The sequence below is a fragment of the Crinia signifera genome, chromosome 8 (genome assembly GCF_055691185.1).
Source record: "Crinia signifera chromosome 8, ASM5569118v1, whole genome shotgun sequence".
NCBI classification, from domain to species: domain Eukaryota; kingdom Metazoa; phylum Chordata; class Amphibia; order Anura; family Myobatrachidae; genus Crinia; species Crinia signifera.
In genome coordinates, this window is record NC_139224.1 from 136,444,526 (window position 1) to 136,465,594 (window position 21,069).

At 45.2% G+C, this 21,069-nt stretch overlaps 2 long non-coding RNA genes across 2 annotated transcripts in view; both read right to left on the reverse strand.

Moving 5' to 3' along the window:
* Positions 1-3,299, reverse strand: part of LOC146027103 (uncharacterized) — a 39,985-nt gene extending 36,686 nt beyond the window's left edge. The window contains exon 1 of the long non-coding RNA XR_014454669.1: positions 3,177-3,299. This is a non-coding gene — a long non-coding RNA (uncharacterized LOC146027103). The remainder of the gene's footprint in view (positions 1-3,176) is intronic.
* Positions 3,300-5,565: 2,266 nt separating this feature from the next.
* Positions 5,566-21,069, reverse strand: part of LOC146027104 (uncharacterized) — a 50,061-nt gene continuing 34,557 nt past the window's right edge. Inside the window, exons 5-6 of the long non-coding RNA XR_014454670.1 lie at positions 7,095-7,280; positions 5,566-5,696 (exon numbers count right to left, since the gene is read on the reverse strand). This is a non-coding gene — a long non-coding RNA (uncharacterized LOC146027104). The remainder of the gene's footprint in view (positions 5,697-7,094; positions 7,281-21,069) is intronic.

Here is a 21,069-nt window from a genome sequence, read left to right on the forward strand (position 1 = left end):
GTAATGTACAATCGTTATCTACAGCTCTCAGTAGCCACAGAGGCTCTCTCTGCACAATTGTTTTATGCTTTTATTGTCAATTATGGCTGAGGAGAGTATTGAGTAGGGAGTGAGAAGTGCAGGGGAAGGAGGTGCTGAGAAGTGCAGGGGAAGGAGGTGGGAGGGAGTGAGAGGTGCAGAGGAGGAAGGTGGAGGAAGGGAGTCGGAGGGAAGTGCAGGCGAAGGAGGTGCTGAGAAGTGCAGGGGAAGGAGGAAAGAGGGATTGAGAGGTGCAGAGGAAGGAGGTGGAAGGATGGAGTAAGAAGTGCAGGGGAAGGAGGTAGATGAAGGGAGTGGGAGGTGTAGAGGAGGAAAGAGGGAGTGAGAGATGCAGGGGAAGGAGGTGGAAGGATGGAGTAAGAAGTGCAGGGGAAGGAAGTGGAGGGGGAGGTGCAGAGGAAGGAGGAGGAAGTAGGTAGTGAGAGGTGCAGGAGAAGCATGTGGAGGGAGGGAGTGGGAGGCGCAAAGGAGCAAGGAGGGAGTAGACATGCAGGAGAAGGAGGTGGAGGGATGGAGTGGGAGGTGCAGAGGAGAAAGAAGTGGAAGGTGGAGGGGAAGGAGGTGGAGGGGGAGTGTGGGAGGTGCAGGGTAATGAGTTGGAAGGAGTGGGAGGTACATAAAAAAGAGGAGGACGGAGGTTATGAGAGGTGTAGTAAGGGAAGTAAGAGGAGCAGGAGTGACAGGTGACAAATTAAGGAAAGCTAAAATAAATAATATGCGGAAGAGGTGGATGGACACAGGTTGGATAACTTCACCTAATATGGTTCCTTTAATTCCATCTCCAATTGCTATTTATATGAATCTAAAGGTACAGTATCTGGCACTCACTACACAGGTAAATAGCTCACCCATTGGGCCTTATTCAGATCTGAGCTCAGTACAAATTTGTTTGGAAAATGGGCAAAACCATGTGCACTGCAGGTGGTGCAAATGTAACATGTATCGAGAGTTAGATTTGTGTGAGTTATTTTGTTTATGTGCAGGGTAAATACTGGCTGCTTTATTTTTACACTGCAATTTAGATTTCAGTTTCAGCACACCCCACCCAAATTTAACTGTCTCTGCACAGGTTTCATCTGCTCCACCTGCAGTGCACATGGTTTTGCCCATTTTCCAAACAAATTAGTACTGAGCTCAGATCTGAATAAGGCCCATTACCCCTAAAAGCTTACAATCCCCAATGATAAATTGCAGCGGCTGCACTCAGGGAATAACAGCACAATAAGCACAATGTGCTGCCTGGCCCACGTGTCAGTGTATTGTTATTATTTATTTTCTGGTTACAAATAAGAATAAACTGACCCCATTTATAAGCTGCTCCCCTTCCCCAGCTGGGAACGACCAGCATCAGCCTCCATTTGCCGCTTCCTATGACATCAATATCACTAGTTATTTACAGTATGCTGTAACCACACATATTAGTATCACAGGGGTTATTGGGCTGAGGAAGGTTCCACTATTAAATAACCTAGAATTCTGCAGCACACATACAGATGTACATGACATGGTGGAATCACATGGACACTAACCTAAATATGATTGGGTTCGGATCATTTGGTCGAATGCATTATGGTAGAATGTCATTACATCGAATCCATTAGGTCGAATTGCTAAAAGGTCGACATGATTGTAGGTCAACATGGGAAAAGGTCGAAATGATTCTAGGTCGAAAGGTCATTAGTTCGACAGGTCATTAGATCGACAAGGTCATTAGGTCGACATTGTCTAGGCCGACATTCACAAAGTCGACATGGGGTTTTTCACTGTTTTTTTACCAGAATGTCAACACAGTCGACATGGACACAGTTTAAAGTGCACTGCATCCCCTCGCATCGCTCGCTGCGCTCGCTATGCGTCGGGCACGGTGCCTCGCTACGCTCGGCACACTATTTTATTCTGCCACCACGCCCTAGTGGATGGTAGGGCATGAAATACCGCCTGTCGGCACATGTCGGCTCAAAAAACAGTGAAAAACCCCATGTCGACTTTGTGAATGTCGACCTAGACAATTTCGACCTAATGACCTTGTCGACCTAATGCCCTGTCGAACTAATGACCTTTCGACCTAGAATCATTTCGACCTTTTCCCATGTCGACCTAGAATCATGTCGACTTTTTAGCAATTCGACCTAATGGATTCGATGTAATGACATTCTACCATAATGCATTCGACCAAATGACCGCATCCCATATGATTACATTAGTCCTTGCTCCCAAACATATAAAACTACTATTAGTTAGAATGTATACATGTAACGTGCAATATAATCTATGTACCAAATAAATCCTGTTTGTATAAAAACAAAGATTTTATTTTCTTCACAGCGACCTAAAACCAGAGAACATCTTGGTGACTCCAACAGGACATCTCAAGATCGCCGACTTCGGTCTGGCCCTTGAGATCACGCCTAGAGACGAGGGTGTTACTGGCTGTGCTAGAAGGTGTGGAGTCATTATTCCTGAGGTAAATGCAAAGGGTTTCCTACTGTTTTCTCATGTAACTATGTACATGGAGCCTGATTCCAACCCCGTATGTGACGGCATATAGCCAAGTTGGGTAAAAAGGGCATTCACTGTAGCACGCACATGCATCATTGCACATTTCTGGGTAATTCTGATTCTACCAAGTGTTGGCAATTTCTCTCCATGTGGAAGATGCACTAACATCCCCCCACAACCACCACATCACCAGCATTCCCCGGGTACCGCATTATTACTAATCCCACATGCACTAACATATGCGATTATTAATGCAGAGGACAGCTCTTTCCATAAGAGCTGTCAATAGCGATGCAGCTCTGGCATTGGACTTCTGGGTCTGGTGCAGAATTAACAGTAAACAATACAACTCTTATGTTGGGTACACACCAAAATGATCTTGATTGAAAAATACAAATCAGACCAAAGTGCGCAGTTGAACCCAAAGTGCTGCAAACATATCATGCACAAAGTAATAATCCCAAGAGTGATAAAGATGGACATAGTGCATACATACAATAAGCGCTCAAAGGGTAACCATCAGATCGGAATCGGATCTAAAACATGCCAAAACGTGCCCAATTTACATAAAATCGGACGAAATTGCATCGACATTGATGGGACTGAGCAAAATCGTTCTGGTGTGTAACCAGCATTACCTTAAGTGACTACCCTCCACCATAGCGTCCTCCATGGGAACGGGTACATGCGACTTCCGGTCCGACTCTTACCAGGGGAAGATGACGTGAGACTGTTGCCGTGTGTTGGCAGGACAGCTGCTGTAAACAATATATAGTACGTGAACTAGCATATACAAGTGAAAGAGCAATAACTCGGGACAAAATATACCTAAAAACAGCAAAGTAATTATTATTTATAAACAATATATAGTACGTGAACTAGCATATACAAGTGAAAGAGCAATAACTCGGGTCACAATATACCTAAAAACAGCAAAGTAATTATTATTTATAAACAATATAAAATATTGCTGCTGTTACTATAACATGTAGGGGTTATCTTTACCGCTATTTTGTTAATTTAATTTTTTTTTATTTTTTTAAATAAAGTGATTGCTAAAATGTTGGTAACCAATTGCTCTCTTCTGGTAGCTGTATTTCGGCAAGGAGTACATGATTGGCGAAGACTGGTTCTCATTTGGAGTCATCCTGAACGAAATGATAACCGGAGGTCATGCTGCTCACTCAAGATTCTGCGCAACAGAATCTGCCGCCATGGACCTCATTAACATGGTAAATATGATATTACATTTATAAATTATTAATATAAATGATGTAATTGGTTGTATATAACTTTATAAGATGTTGGATGTAAGTAACCATTAGTCACTGTGTTATAGGATCAATCTGTTCAGTCCTCTGATCTCTATTGAAAACCAGAGTATCTGATCTACTCTACTGTCCAATTACTGCTACAAGTAAACTCTGCACTGACAGCCGGCCACTATTACTGACTACAGATGTGTCCTGCTACAGCTTTGCTGCGTAGAGCAGCTTGCTGTAGTGGGAGTGCAGGCTCCCATAAAGCAGCAGGGTGCATGTACCCGCACCAGCCAGCTCCTATATAAGTGTATGCATAGCGGGAGTGTACACATACCATATGCCCCGCTATGCCACGCATTGTGCAGCAGTGAATAAAGATTGTGGCTTTATGGAAAATAGCTGAATCTTTTCTCTGGCGACGGCTGACGCAGCTGTTAGCTATGCTATAACTATTGACAGATAAGTAAAAGATCTACATGGGTGTTTTTTTATTGAGAGGTGACTTTTCTGCATTTTATAAATAGTATTAATAAATATAAAGAGCATCACAATGGAGTACATAGTCAACTAAAGCCCTGTACATGGGGAGACTTGAGTCCTGTGCTGCTTAGGCACAGATGGCTCAGCACACATCGCTGCACACATGGGAATCACCTGCTATATGTGCTGAGCAATCTGTGCTGAGCAGTGTTTGCCTATGCGGACTGGTGATGTAAGCAGGATAGAACGTGCATGCACTGTCTATATTTGTGGGCGATAGTGATGTGCAGGGCTGCGAACCACAATAGCTGTAGGGTGTACAAAGGGAGCGATCCGAGCTTAATTTCTAAGTGTCCTAGACAGATCGCTTAGAAATAGGGCATAAATCGCCCGTGTGTTTGCCCCTCACCTGCATCATCCCACTGGTTTCTCTGCAGTCATTCCTGTTAGACAGACAATAATCAGATAAGTAACGTTAGACTATTGTATAGTGACAATATAACAATGTACAGATATGTTTCTATCAAACACCAATACATATATTTCTAGTGATAACAGGTATAGAAAGTTCTGGCCGAGTCCACTTAGTGCCCCATGCCTATGTGATATGTTGTATGTATATCTATAAGATGTATGTAAGTAATGCATGTAGTCTTATTTACAAATGTCTATACAATTGCTAAGCAAGACCTGAGCAGCCATTGTTACACAGACACATCAGTATTAAGGCCCATAGACACTGGGCGACTTTAAGCTGAAAGTCGCTCAAAAAAGCAGGTTTGAGCGGCTTTCAGCTCAAAGCCGCCCAGTGTATATGCCCGGCGATGAGCGGTGAGCGATGCTGCACGCTCCCGCATCATCGCCAGGAAAGCCGTTCATCTGCTGCTATTACAAGCAGATGAGCGGCTTTGAGGACGGCTTTGCATAGCTCTGCACTATGCAAAGCCGTCCTCCCCCGCCGGGCAGGGGGAAAGCCGCCCAGTGTGTATGGACTGAGCGGCTTTCACCCTCAGCAATGATAGCGATCATCGCTGTGCACACCGACTGGGCATAATCGCCCAGTGTGTATGGACCTTTCGGACACATATGACAGGAAATGGCAGCATGGTTACATGTTCTTGGAATGGGGAATGTAATGTGAGACACACAACAGATCCCAGATAGAATGTCAGTAGTAACATACTGTAGCCATGGAGAAATCCCTTTATATTCTTCTGTGCCGGCAGCAGAAATGTTTGTACAATGATTGTATTGAGCAACTGTGCTGAATAATTACATCCAAATACCTTTTTCAGCTTGTCAATAACCATCTGGGCCAAGAACCAGGAGTTACTGACAGCATTCGCCACCACCCCTTCTTCCAGCACATTGACTGGGTCGCCATGGAATCCCTTGGGATGGAGCCCCCATACTTCCCTGTAAGTATAAAACAGAACTTCCATGAGCTACTCATTGCTGGTCAGCAGATAATGTATAAGTGCCAAACACATACTTGGGGTGTGGATTAAGGGATCGGCTCTGTCTATATAGACAGCCATTATGTCAGCATGCAATAGGCTGACAGGGTCACTAATTAGACAGTGTCTAGGATAGACAGGGTGAAACGTTTAACTGACAAATTGTCAAGTTTTAGTCATTTTAGCCCTACTCCACCCCCTAATGCCTAACCCTAACTATCCACCCCAGTGTCTAAGCCTAACTCTCCCCTTCTGCAGCCTGACCCTGACCTTAATCCTAACTGCCCCCTAGTACCTAACCCTAACTGTCCTCTTCTGCAGACTAACCCTGACCTTAATCCTAACACTACCTGAGAGAGCTCAATAAGATTTGGCACATGATGTGCCTTTTTATACACACGAATTACATGGGATTTATCACACACAATCTCGGAGATCTGCAGGCAGGGGGTGTATGAATTGAAAAATACTATTCAAAAGATCAGGTGGCTGCTGATTGGCTGAAAGAGATCTCTCAGCCAAACAGTGGCCACCCAGTCTTTTGAATAGGATTTTTCAATTCTCCTCGCCACCTGCCGCACCCTGCTCACCGCACCCAGGATGTTCTGCTGACTGCTGCACATAAGATGTATTTAATGTGCAGCCCGTCCGAACTCTGATCCGATGCGCACGGGACTGCGCATCGGATCCGATAGGATGTCACAGACAATCTGCTGGATCCTCTGGCCCAAATCGCGTAGCGTATGAGGGCCTTAACAGTGTAAAGTTCCCTAAAGTTATTCTTGTGCTCAGGGTTACATAAAGATCACTGACAAAGACACATTTTTAGTTTTCTTTCTAGCAGGGGACACACAAGTAGAAAGGACATAATTACTATGTTACCAATACTTTCTTATTGTCCCAGATGTGAGCTCCGTTACATCTTCTGACATTTTTCTAATATAATTGATAATCCTGCGCCTCATAATAGGCTGACAAGGAGACAAAGTGGACTATAGAGCACAGGTTACACTTTCCATAGTGAGCTTCTGGAATGTCATTTTCCTCTCTGCACTTCTAGAGTATATAGATATCTCTTGATAGCACAGAGTAGATGAACACCTATAATTGCACCATAGCGACCTCACATCTACTGCAATGCTGTGCTTATATATATATATATATATATATATATATATATCCACAGAATCGGGCGGCACTCACGAAAATAATGAGAAGGACACGCAAGGTGCGCTTAACGATTCAATCTTCACAGATTTTCATCAGAAGCGATACAAACATGCAATAAACAAGAATAAATACCTTCACCAGCCCCGTGTTAGCACAGTCCGCGCCTACAGCCCGCGTTTATGCTCACCTGCATGCTGACTCGTCGCACGTCGGATGACGTCACGGGTATCCGGTTGCTAAGGAACAGCCGGCTGCTTGCATACCACAAGTCGCAGCCACTTCCTGCTTCCAGCATCCCGCACTATCCAATCAGAGGCGCGGTGTAGCCATAGTGATGGCGTTAGCTTCCCGCAGTTGCATAGAGGCCGCAGCACTGTGAGAGACAAAAAAACTTATAATTACATGTTTTAGGCAAAGATGGAATAATCTAAACATGAGAAGTGAAAAAACGGCAAAAATTAATAAGACATGTTAAGCAAATAGGCACTGTCAGCAAAGAGAAACTTTTATAAAGGCAAAGTGGAGTTAGAGAAAACAATTCAAATTCAATTGCTCATTCAGCCCAAACGCGCTGATAGTGTTCAACATGTATGTCCATCGGGCCTCCTTTTGAAGAAGTGCCTTGGCTCTATCACCCCCAAGAATGTTGAATGGCACATGGTTGAATGGCACAAACAAGAAGTTTGCTAAATGCCTCTGTCTGTCTTATGTCCTCTACCAGTCCTATGGTAGATGTAATAATCACTGATATACACTTTTACTTCTTATTTCTGTAGGCATTCTTTCCACCCTCTGCCTCCAGTAATAACCATCTAGAACTAATGGAGGCAGAAGAGGCCAATTACCCACCAATTACAGCGGCGGAGCAGGCAAATTTTACGGGTTTCTCGTCAATTACCTCCAGCTGGAGAAGCTTCCCAAATCCACCTGGTCTAAGTTCATCTAGTGAGGCAGAGGCACTGCTGGATGCGACCATGCCTGGTTCTGCATGTAAGTACATTATATCTTCATTTTTCTTATTATTTTTAACCATGTTTGATTGAAGACTTCAACTTTAAATGGGGGCATGATAAAGAAAGTAAAAGGGAGCTAGATCTGGGTATAGCAGTATTATAATAACCAATAATACATGTTCAGAATGGAAAGTTGTACACTAAAAGGGCGTACACCCGGGGAGATTTCAGGTCATTCTCTCAGTGATCTCACTAGAAAATGCCCCTACATTTGCTGGTGAATTTATTCCAGCACTACATTATGTATGCGGCATGTAATATACATAGATGGTATGTACAGCAAAAGGATTAATCAGTGCATTGGAATACATGTATGATAGTAGTAATGCAGAGAACTCAGTGTACATATATCCCTATGGAGCGAAGGAGAAATAAACTAAGTTCTCTGCATTACTACTATCCTGTAGGGTGGGGGAATTCTGTGATTCTCTTGCCTTGTTTAGCCCCTCCGTTGCCTGAACTAGCCCCTCCCTTGCCTGAACTAGCCCCTCCCTTGCCTGAACTAGCCCCACCCTTGCAAGCACTTGCAATGGACCAATAAGGTCCAAATGGACCAATCATTTGAGCAACTTGGCACTTTTGTGTACCACATATTTATTTCCTACCTGCTATTCATTATGATCACCCTGGGCCTGATTCAGACCTGATCTCTATGAAGTGTACACTCGCTGCCTAGTGAAAGGGTAAGCACCACCCCAACTAACACGCTGGGCATTCCAATGGTACCTCCATCCAGGTGTCTCTGATCTACGAGCGCTGGAGAAATCATTCGATGGTTGCCGACCATCGAGTGATTTCACCCCGGCAGCGAACGGATTATTATGCATATCATCCATTCGCAGCCGTACCGGGGATCGTGGCGTGCAGTGTGTGTGTGTGGGGGGGAGCACGGCAGGCACTGCGGACAAAGTTTGGTCCACACGCAACGCTGTGAAATTCATCTCATGGGACCAGAATAAGGTCTTTACTGAGAACCTGTAAAAGAAAGATCCGTAAGCAGGGAAGAGATTTTGCGACCTCTCTGTAACTAAAGATACTCAGTCTGTACCCCTTCAGTCTCATTTACATATTATGCGGGAGATTCTCTAAGCGAAAAATGCCCCCCGTTATCTGAGTTTTTACCGCATTTTGGGATGCTGTAAGCATCCCCCGCCGGGTTACCGCGGCGGGGGGCATCGCCAGAAAAATCTGGCGATGCCCCATAGAAGCCAATGGACTTCTATCACAACCCTCCGTCGCCCCGCGCCGACCCCCCGCCGCCCCGCATCGCCCCCTCACCTGTGTCCGGGCAGCACAGCGCAGTGCTGCCCGGACCTGTGACCTCCTCCCTGCACTGATCCTCTTCCGGGTGCAGGGAGGAGGAGAGCCCGGCGCTGCCGGGTGTGGGAGGAAGGGGAGAGCCGCCGGGACCTGCTGGGACCCGGCGACTCTCACTGCAAAGGACAGCTCTTAACGCAAGAGCTGTCCTTTGCCTTAATTATCGCATATGTTACAGCATATGCGATAATTAAATATGCAATGGGCGGCAAAGAGGGGCGGAGATTCTTAGAGAATCTCCCCCTATATCCTGTAAATGCAGCCAGCCAACAATTACTTACAAACACTCTGTCCTATCATCCATTTCCCATTGGCCCCTCCCCATAGAACCCCCTGATGTGCAGGTCCAGGTGCTTACTCTACAGATGAGCACATTACTGCAAACAGAAGCGTCACAAAGCAGCTTATGCTCTGCAGTCCCGTAATGTTACATTCTAGTAACTTATCCAAGTGTCTATAGATTTCATCGTGGAAACAAAGATTTATATTATGCTATATTGTATCTTGTTATAAATGTGACCAGATTGCACATGGTGTAATAGGTACAATGCACTTTTGCTATCGTATAGAACATCAGCTGAAATACAGAAGGTAAGAGGATGGATGTCAACAGGTAAGATTTGAAGGAGTGTGATCTACAGTGGCAAAGGCTACAAACCGGTCAGGTAGTATGAGACCTTTGTATTTGGTGGTGACGCTGGTAAGAGCAGTTTGGGAATAGGATGCAGGAGGCAGAAAGCAGGTGGTGGTGGCAAAGAAAGGAGAGGAATGGGATGAAGAAAGCAGGCGGTGGCAGCAAAGAGAGGAGGTGACAGGGAATGAGACGCAGAATATAGGCGGTGGCAGCATAGAAAGGAGAGGAGAGGATGGGGAATGAGACGCATTAAGCAGGCGGTGGCAGTAAATAGAGGAGAAGAGGTGACAGAATGGGATGAAAAATGCAGGCGGTGGCAGTAGAGAGAAGAGAGGAAGTGAAGGAAGAGATGAAGCAGGCGGTGGCAGAAAAAAGTTGAAATTTACATTTGAAAAAAATTTTAAGCATATAAATTATAAGAAATTATAGTGAAAAGATATAGTAGAGTGAGATATATGGTGAGATATAGAGTGAATAAATAAATAAATATATAGTGGATGAATAGATAGATAGGGGAATGCAATAAAGAAAGCAGGCGGTGGAGGTTGAGAGAAGAGAGGAGGTGACGGAAGAGATGAAGCAGGCGGTGGCAGCAAAACAATTTTAAGCATATAAATTATAAGAAATTATAGTGAAAAGATATAGTAAAGTGAGATATAGAGTGAATAAATAAATATATAGTGAATGAATAGATAGATAGGGGAATGCAATAAAGAAAGTAGGTGGTGGAGGTTGAGAGAAGAGAGGAGGTGACGGAAGAGATGAAGCAGGCGGTGGCAGCAAAAAATTTTTAAGCATATAAATTATAAGAAATTATAGTGAAAAGATATAGTAGAGTGAGATATATAGTGAGATATAGAGTGAATAAATAGATAGTTGATGAATAGATAGATAGGGGAATGCGATAAAGAAAGCAGGCGGTGGAGGTTGAGAGAAGAGAGGAGGTGACGGAAGAGATGAAGCAGGCGGTGGCAGTAAAAAATATTTTAAGCATATAAGTTATAAGAAATTATAGTGAAAAGATATAGTAGAGTGAGATTTAGGGGGGTATTCAATGTCAGGGGCACGGCTGTCGAGCTAGCGCGACAGCCGTGCCCCTGTCCCGTTCTCGGTGAGCTCGTCTGGAGCTCGGCAGTCGGGATTCAATGTCCCGGCCGCCGAGCGGCGAGAAGGGGGCGTGGCCGCGAGTTGTGGCCGGGAAGTGACGAGCTGCAGCCGGCAGCTCGTCACTTCCCGGCTGTTCTCGGCAGAACGAGCCCGACAGCTAGAGATGTCGGGCTCGTTCTGACAGGAAACCCTGTTCAATGCTGTCGGGGAAGACAGCATTGAATAGGGCCCGTCGAGCATCTCCCCCACGGGAGATGCTCGACGGCGATTGAATCTCCCCCATAGAGTGAATAAATAAATATATAGTGAATGAATAGATAGATAGGGGAATGCAATAAAGAAAACAGGCGGTGGAGGTTGAGAGAAGAGAGGAGGTGTCGGAAGAGATGAAGCAGGCGGTGGCAGCAAAACTTTTTTAAGCATATAAATTATAAGAAATTATAGTGAAAAGATATAGTAGAGTGAGATATAGAGTGAATAAATAAATATACAGTGGATAAATAGATTGATAGGGGAATGCAATAAAGAAAGCAGGCGGTGGAGGTTGAGAGAAGAGAGGAGGTGACGGAAAAGATGAAGCAGGCGGTGGCAGCAAAAAAATGTTTTAAGTATATAAGTTATAAGAAATTATAGTGAAAAGATATAGTAGTGTGAGATATATAGTGAGATATAGAGTGAATAAATAAATATATAGTGAATGAATAGATAGATAGGGGAATGCAATAAAGAAAGCAGGCGGTGGAGGTTGAGAGAAGAGAGGAGGTGACGGAAGAGATGAAGCAGGCGGTGGCAGCAAAAAAAACATTTTAAGCATATAAATTATAAGAAATTATAGTGAAAAGATATAGTAGTGTGAGATATATAGTGAGATATAGATTGAATAAATAGATAGTTGATGAATAGATAGATAGGGGAATGCGATAAAGAAAGCAGGCGGTGGAGGTTGAGAGAAGAGAGGTGGTGACGGAAGAGATGAAGCAGGCGGTGGCAGCAAAAAACATTTTAAGCATATAAGTTATAAGAAATTATAGTGAAAAGATATAGTAGAGTGAGATATAGAGTGAATAAATAAATATATAGTGAATGAATAGATAGATAGGGGAATGCAATAAAGAAAACAGGCAGTGGAGGTTGAGAGAAGAGAGGAGGTGTCGGAAGAGATGAAGCAGGCGGTGGCAGCAAAACATTTTTAAGCATATAAATTATAAGAAATTATAGTGAAAAGATATAGTAGAGTGAGATATAGAGTGAATAAATAAATATACAGTGGATAAATAGATTGATAGGGGAAAGCAATAAAGAAAGCAGGCAGTGGAGGTTGAGAGAAGAGAGGAGGTGACGGAAAAGATGAAGCAGGCGGTGGCAGCAAAAAAATGTTTTAAGTATATAAGTTATAAGAAATTATAGTGAAAAGATATAGTAGAGTGAGATATATAGTGAGATATAGAGTGAATAAATAAATATACAGTGGATAAATAGATTGATAGGGGAATGCAATAAAGAAAGCAGGTGGTGGAGGTTGAGAGAAGAGAGTAGGTGACGGAAAAGATGAAGCAGGCGGTGGCAGCAAAAAAAATTTAAGCATATAAATTATAAGAAATTATAGTGAAAAGATATAGTAAAGTGAGATATATAGTGAGATATATGGCCAAATGTAATATGGTGAGAGTTTCAGAAAGTGAGAGATTTTGGGAGAGTTTTCCCCCTTTTTTTTAAAGCAGCAATCAACTACATGGCAAAATCAACCTGGTTTTGCAGTGTAATTGATTGCTGCTTTAAAAAAAGGGGGAAAACTCTCCCAAAATCTCTCACTTTCTGAAACTCTCACCGTATTACATTTGGCCAAGAGAGTGAATAAATAAATATATAGTGGATGAATAGATAGATAGGGCAATGCGATAAAGAAAGCAGGCGGTCGAGGTTGAGAGAAGAGAGGAGGTGACGGAAGAGATGAAGCAGGCGGTGGCAGCAAAAAAATTTGAAGCATATAAATTATAAGAAATTATAGTGAAAAGATATAGTAGAGTGAGATATATATAGTGAGATATAGAATGAATAAATAAATACATAGTGGATGAATAGATAGATAGGGGAATGCAATAAAGCAAGCAGGCGATGGAGGTTGAGCGAAGAGAGGAGGTGACGGAAGAGATGAAGCAGGCGGTGGCAGAATTTTTTTTTTTAAGCATATAAGTTATAAGAAATTATAGTGAAAAGATATAGTAGAGTGAGAGTGAGATATATATAGTGAGATATAGAGTGAATAAATAAATATATAGTGGATGAATAGATAGATAGGGGAATGCAATAAAGAAAGCAGGCGGTGGAGTTTGAGAGAAGAGAGGAGGTGACGGAAGAGATGAAGCAGGCGGTGGCAGCAAAACATTTTTTTTTTCAAGATTAAAATTTTATTGAAATTTTCAAACATGTCAAAACAGACATTATGATAAGGAATACATAATAAAGAGGGGGGAGGGGGAAGAAAAAAGAAAAGACAAGGGAGGGGGGAGTGGAGGGATGGGGAAGGGGAGGATAACAACACTGTAGATGAAGTAGGACATACAGTTTATAAGTAGGTACAGGCAGTGCTCGAAGTGGAAATTATGAAAGTGGGGGTATGGAAAGGGGGCGTGGCCACTGAAAAAGGGGGCGTGTCTTTAAGTGTAGCATACCATACCCCTTATATACCACACTAGTAGGACCCCTTATACTACAGTATTTAGTACTAGTGCCCCTTGCACATTGTGCCACACTGTATGAGCCAAAATTCAAGGACAGCAAGGACAAATGGACAGAGTGACAGAAGAGAGAGACTGACAGCGGGAACACAGAGAGAAAGTGACAGGGACAGCCACATATGTATATTGGGCATCACCGTTTGTGGCAAATGTATAATGAGCATTACTGTGTTTGGCATATGCTCATTATAGATTTGCCACACACCATGATGCCCAATATACATTTGCCACACACCGTGATGCCAAATATACATTTGCCACACACCGTGATGCCCAATATACATTTGCTACACACAGTGATGCCCAATATACATTTGCTACACACAGTGATGCCCAATATACATTTGCTACACACCGTGATTCCCAATATACATTTGCTACACACAGTGATGCCCAATATACATTTGCTACACACAGTGATGCCCAATATACATTTGCTACACACCGTGATGCCCAATATACATTTGCTACACACCGTGATGCCCAATATACATTTGCTACACACCGTGATGCCCAATATACATTTGCTACACACAGTGATGCCCAATATACATTTGCTACACGCCGTGATGCCCAATATACATTTGCTACACACCGTGATGCCCAATATACATTTGCTACACACAGTGATGCCCAATATACATTTGCTACACACCGTGATTCCCAATATACATTTTCTACACACAGTGATGCCCAATATACATTTGCTACACACAGTGATGCCCAATATACATTTTCTACACACTGTGATGCCCAATATACATTTGCTACACACCGTGATGACCAATATACATTTGCTACACACCGTGATGCCCAATATACATTTGCTACACACAGTGATGCCCAATATACATTTGCTACACGCCGTGATGCCCAATATACATTTGCTACACACCGTGATGCCCAATATACATTTGCTACACACAGTGATGCCCAATATACATTTGCTACACACAGTGATGCCCAATATACATTTGCTACACACCGTGATGCCCAATATACATTTGCTACACACCGTGATGCCCAATATACATTTGCTACACACATTGATACCCAATATACATTTGCTACACACCGTGATGCCCTATATACATTTGCCACACACCATGATTCCCAATATACATTTGCTACACACCGTGATGCCCAATATACATTTGTCACACACTGTGATGGGTGAGAAGGAGGTGAAGCAGAGGAGAGGAGTAGTGGAAGTGGAAAATGTGGAGAGGAGGTAGGGGGAAGGGTAGGAGGTATGGAGGAGGAGGAGCGGAGAAGGGAGAGCCGTACAAGTGGGAGCTGTGTACCTTCTGATGCCAGCGGCAGACACCTCTGGCTGACGCTGTTAGGAGGCCGTGCACAGGGAGGGCAGAAAGGGGCTAGTAGGCAGCCAGACCATATAGAGTGGCAGGTGTGCACTGGGTGATGGGAAGGACACAGCAGACCAGGACGCAGCTTCCACTTACCGGTAGCAGCGCAGACTTCCGCACAGGCTCCCGTCACCTGTCCCCATCACGCTGCCGGGCATCAGCTGCACTTCATCTTCTATATCCCCAGTAAGGCTCCCATCATCCTCCATGCGCGCTCCCAGCTGGGCTCCCTGTCAGTGCCTCGACCTAGATAACCACTGATAGGTTTGAAAGGTAAAAAGGGAGTCTAGAGGGTGTAGATCCAATTACCACTTCTCAATAAGTCCTGTGAATGTACAGGGGTGCAGAGGGGACTATAGCAAAATCTCAATGCCACTGGTCAGTGTCCCAGATATGTACCCTTTTGTGGGAGGATGCTGTTCCAGACTGGCTGGGGGAAAGGTAGAAGTGTAAACAGTGCCTACTTCACCCTCTATAAAGAAAGTCAGTCACTGTGGGGTAAGGGCAGAGACCAGTGACAGTTCTCCCCGTGTAGCTCACCTCAGATATTGGTGTTCTTACTCCAGCTGCTTCAGGAGAGGGTAGGGAGCTGCAGAGGAGATGACCGTAGTAGGGTTAAAATCCAGCAAAGCCTCTGCCTCCTGTGGTGTGTCTGGGGTGAAGCAGGCAAGATGTCCGCCGCTGCAGACTGCGGGCCAAAGAGCTCTGCTGGATGGAGCCCCAGGGACTGTGAGGGCACCAGCTGGTGATCCGGAGCCTGTCCCCGCAGCCACCGTGTCCCAGGATCCCATACAGTATGGAAGGGGACCTCCGGCGGCCAAAACGAAGCGTTTCCTGCGGATCCGGCAGGGGGACCGCAGAAATCTAGGCCCCGGCTTCAGGAGCACTGAAGGCCGCAACCTGCAAGAGCGACGGAAGCGCTCCCCGGCTCTGCAGCCCTTCAGTATTAGCATCGGTGAGGCTGGGCCGAGGTGAGGACTCGCTGAGGGTGTAGGGGAGACCAATTCTGAGGTTATAAAATCCGGAGCCTCGGGGAACTTCTCTCCTCCGACGCCAGGCCACGCCCTCATTCAATCTCCGGAGGCTTTTCGAAAAAAAAAAAATAGTGCCCGAAGTGAAGTGCCGGTATGCCATACCGTTGTATACCGGCCCACTTCGAGCACTGGGTACCGGTATAAAGATAATGCATTACACACAGCATTGAGAAAGGAGACATGACAATTTCTAGACAGATAAGAAAAGGCTATCATAATATATAAAATCTAGGCTAGAAATCTTAGGTAGGTTTGGACAATTTATATGCCATCCAGGCCATCCACTTTGCCGATGGGGACAGAGAAGATATGGCGCAAGCAGAACCAGTGGCGGAACTCCGGGAGACAACGGAGGCTCCAGCCGCCGGGCGCTAAGCACTGAAGGGGCACATCGCTCTTTCACCCGGCACATCCCTCGATCACTGGGCCCCCCCCCCCTGTCTGCGACAGCCTCCTGACAGCCGCTTGCTCTGCAGCGCCGGTGGCTGTCTATCACCGGCTAAGCAGGCAGTGATAGACAGCCGCCGGCGCTGCAGAGCTAGCGTCTGTCTAGTGAAACTTCGTTCAAACCTGCAGCCCCGCGCTCCATGACGAGATGGCGGCTAGCAGAGACATGGTTGGTCCTGCGGCTCCCGGCACCTCGGCTCCAGCGGTGTGGCTAAGGTCAGGGGGCTGCAGGTTGCTGGGAGCTATACATGCGTTACATGTTACCTAACTGACCCTTCTCTCTCAACCCTCTCTCCTGACCCCCACTCGTTCTCTGCCTCACCCCCTCTCTATATGCCTGACCCCTCATTCCTCTCTCTCTGCCTTAGCCCCTCTCTGTCTCTCTCTTTGCCTGACACCCCTCTCTCTACCTTACCCCCTATCTCTCTCTGCCTGAACCACCTCTCTCTCTGCCTGAACCCCTTCATTCTTTGCCTCACCCTCCTCTCTATATGCCTGAGCCATCATCCCTCAATCTCTGCCTTAGCCCCCTCTCTCTCTCTCTCTGCCTGACTCCCCTTTCTCTACCTAACCCCCCTCTGTCTCTGCCTGACACCCCTCTCACCCATCTCTGACACTTGTTTCTCTCTCTCTCTCCATTATTCCGTATCTATCATTCTCCTCTCTCTCTCTCCATTGCTCCCCCTATCTCATTCTCCCTCTCTATAGCTATGTATATATGTTGGTGTGTGGGGGGGGGGGGGGGGCACCAGCTTATATCTTGCCTCCGGGCATCATGGATGAACTTACGCCACTGAGCAGAACCCTCTGTTTCAAACCGTAATGGTCGTGTACCGCTTCTTTGATAGTTAAGATCGTAGGAACTAAAGGAGTCTGCCAGTGACTAGCCAGAAATAGTTTGGTAGAGATTAAGATATGTCCCAACACATAATGAACATCTTTATGGATGTGGTTTGGAAATAGATGAAATAGTGCTATCTTCGGATGTGGAGATATGACAAACCCCGATATGTCCGAGAGTAACGTAAATACTTTGTCCCACATCCCCTTCAGTTTTGGACATGACCAGAAATATGATACAATGTTCCCACTCCCCTGCACTGTCTCCAGCATGTGCTATCAGTAGATGGCCACATAGAATGTGGGAGGGCCGGGGTAAGGTATAGTCTATGGGTCAATTTGTAATATTTATAATAATGGGGGTTGTACCTGCGCACTGAATTCTTGGGCTAGCTGCCGCACTTAACGGATGACTAATCCGTTGGATTTAGTTTCAGAATATATGTTGGTTTTAGTGCTGCGCTCCGCCCTTTCTTACGGTTGTAAGGAATATAATGGAATACAGGATCAAATGATAAATAAACTTGGAATGTTGATTTAAATAAAATGAAGCTTTACTGGTTAATAAATGCCGCTAATTGCTAATACAATGATTCAATTAGTCAAATAAGTGAAAAATAAATAAATTAAGTGAAAAATGAATAAATAAAATAAAACAAAACAAAAACAAAAACAAAAGCAAGAAACAAAACCAAAACCACAATCAAAACAATCAGTAAGGATCAGTGACTCGATATTGGAACGGAGTTTGATTCCCACTGCAATGTCCTGCTCGAGATTTCTGTGTGTTATATGCACAATCACAGAAAGATGATTAGATGAAAAAATAGTAGGTATACCAAAATAAAAATCAAAGAACAACAAAATCAGAGTCGTGAACGTTGGTGTGTATCCACGTTACCGGTGGCTTGTGCGCGCCGGGTCGATCCTGATTAAATGATCTGGCTAGTGTTAATGTGTCAGACAACGGCGTCCCGTTAGCTGACAGAGTCTAGTGGTGTACACAGTCCTTTAAATGATGAGTCTTCAGGTACCTCTTTCACATTGGTGGTCAGCGGCGCCCGGTTTTCGGGGGAAAGTGTCTGCTTTCTGTCACAGGTTGCCCGGACTTCTGGAGACTCTTTACAGTGGGATCGCTTGCACACGGGGCTGCGCGTTAACACTGCACCCTGTGCTGCGGTGCACTCACTGTGAAGTCTCCCTGTCTCGGAGGTTTGCAGGACACTGCCACTGTAATATTGTTCTATGTGCGATTGGCATTTAGATATATGGAAACAATTGTAGTAAACTGTTTTCCATTCAGCTTCGGATAACGAAACCTGCAAATCTCGTTCCCATTTACCTTGAAAATTCAATTTATTAGGCTGTTGTGGGTCTGTAAGTAGGTTATACCACCAGGTTATGGAGCAAATCTATGGGAGATGAATTTGGACAAAGGTCCTACTTTGGCCCTTATTCTGCTTCGTGCGGTACGGCCCGCGTGCGGCCGTACCGCCGATGTTTTTACTCTGCACATGCGCAGAGGTCAATCTGCGCATGTGCAGCCCCCTTCGCCGCAGACGTATTTCGTCCGCCGCAAAGGGGGCGTATAGGGGCGTGAGAGGCTTCATGCCCTCATTTCCCTATGTGTACGCCCCGCGTTTCATGGGCGTTCCCATGCAAACGCGGGGCGTATGCATGGTAATGAGGGCATGACGCAACTCATGGGGGCGGAAAGCTGACGTCGCCGGATGTCAGCTTTCAGCCCCCATACAAGCTACCACACGGACGATTGTCCGTGTGGTCTCAGCTTGCGGGAGCTGCCGGGGCGTGCGGACCTGCCTTCGATGGTCGACGACCATCGAATGCAGGGGGCAGCTCCCACCATGGTGGAGGCGTACGCCTCCACCATTTTTATGCGGATCGCCAGCCGTCCGTGTACGGACGGCCGTGGCGATCCGTAGGGTGGGCGGGGATTGGTTTGTGCGGCCGGAGCCCCGTGTGCGGCTCTGGCCGCACCAACCAGAATAAGGGCCTTTATGTGGAGAGGGGCTCGTGCTCTGCAGCCAATGTCATACCTGGAGATATTTGTAAAAATGCTTGGTGGGAATGGAGGAGTTTTGGACATCACTAAATGGGATTAAAGTGCCCTCTTTAAGGAGAGAGTCTAATGTCAATATACCCCGAGCTATCCACAGGTCCAGTGACAGGTCTGGAATCATATGGGCCAATCCCGGAAGGGACAGGTCGGGGGAAGGGAGAGTGATTTCGATGTGAGAATGTTCGATACACTTAGGGGCTGCAGATGGGGGAAGCCACAAAATATCAGTGATAGCTAACGGTAAGGCAAGACCCTGTTCTAGCAAGACCCAGGGTTTGACATTCTCTCTAACAAACCACTCGTGGAGTGGGGACAAAATACAGGTCACTTGATAAGAAAGAAGGTTGGGGAACGCCAATCCCCCTTTTGATTTAGGAAGGCACATTATACTTCTGGCTAATCTAGGCTTTTTGCCTCTCCAACTATATTTTGTGAATATCCCATTGAATTTGGTTAGTAGATGTTTTGGGAGGAGGATGGGAATGGTCCTAAATAGATAGCAACTTAGGGAGTAAGATCATTTTAAGAGCTGATATGCGGCCTAGCCATGATGTCTCAAGAAGCATCCAATCCTTTGTCACCTGGGAGAGTCTACTTAGTAATGGTAGGTAATTGGCAGAGATTATGTCCGAGATTTTAGGGGTGATTTGAATACCTAAATATTTAATGCTCAATGACTGCCACGCATAGCCGTAGCTCGCCTTAAGTTCTTTCGACTGTTGTTCTGGTATATTATTAATGGGTAAAGCTTCTGTTTTCGAGCTATTTAATTTATAGTATAAACTGAAGAGTAGGTATGCAGTATCCTATGGAGAGAGGTTAGGGATGTGGAAGGATTAGTAATTGTGAGTAGGACGTCGTCCGCAAATAAAGATATCTTATAAGAGCGCCCCAAATAGGACTGGGCCTTCTATGTCGGGGGCCGATCTAATGGCTTCCGCCAGTGGCTCAATTGCAAGTACAAACATGAGCTGAGATAGCGGGCTCCCCTGCCGGGTACCATTAGAAATTGTAAACGTGGACGAGAGCATACCATTTACAAAAACTTTGGCCGATGGATTGGAGTATAGGGCCATAATAGAGGATAAGGCCCTACCTCCAAATCCAAATTTGCGGAGGACAGCTTGTAGGTAGCCCCAATGGAGTCTGTCAAACGCCTTCTCCGTGTCCAACGACAGGACCAAAAGCGGCTCCGCCGTCCTAGAGAAGGCGTCCAACAGATGTATAGTTCTCCTCGTAATATCTGGGGCCTGGCGTCCCATCACAAAACCCACTTGATCTTGGTTAATTAAGTATGGAAGCCTATTCGCAATCAATTTAGCATAGATTTTCACATCAGTATTTAGAAGGGCTATGGGGCGGTAATTCATTACAATTATAGGATTTTTACCTAGTTTTGGAAAGGTCACAATTCGGGCCTCCAACAGCTCAGTTGGGAAAGAGCCCTGCTTCGATGCTTCATTAAAGAGAGGGGCTAGCAACGGAGGTAGTCGGTCTCGGTACATTTTATAAAATTTATTGATATAACCATCTGGGCCAGGGGCTTTTTCAGACGGCAAGTTATCGATAACTACACAGATTTCCT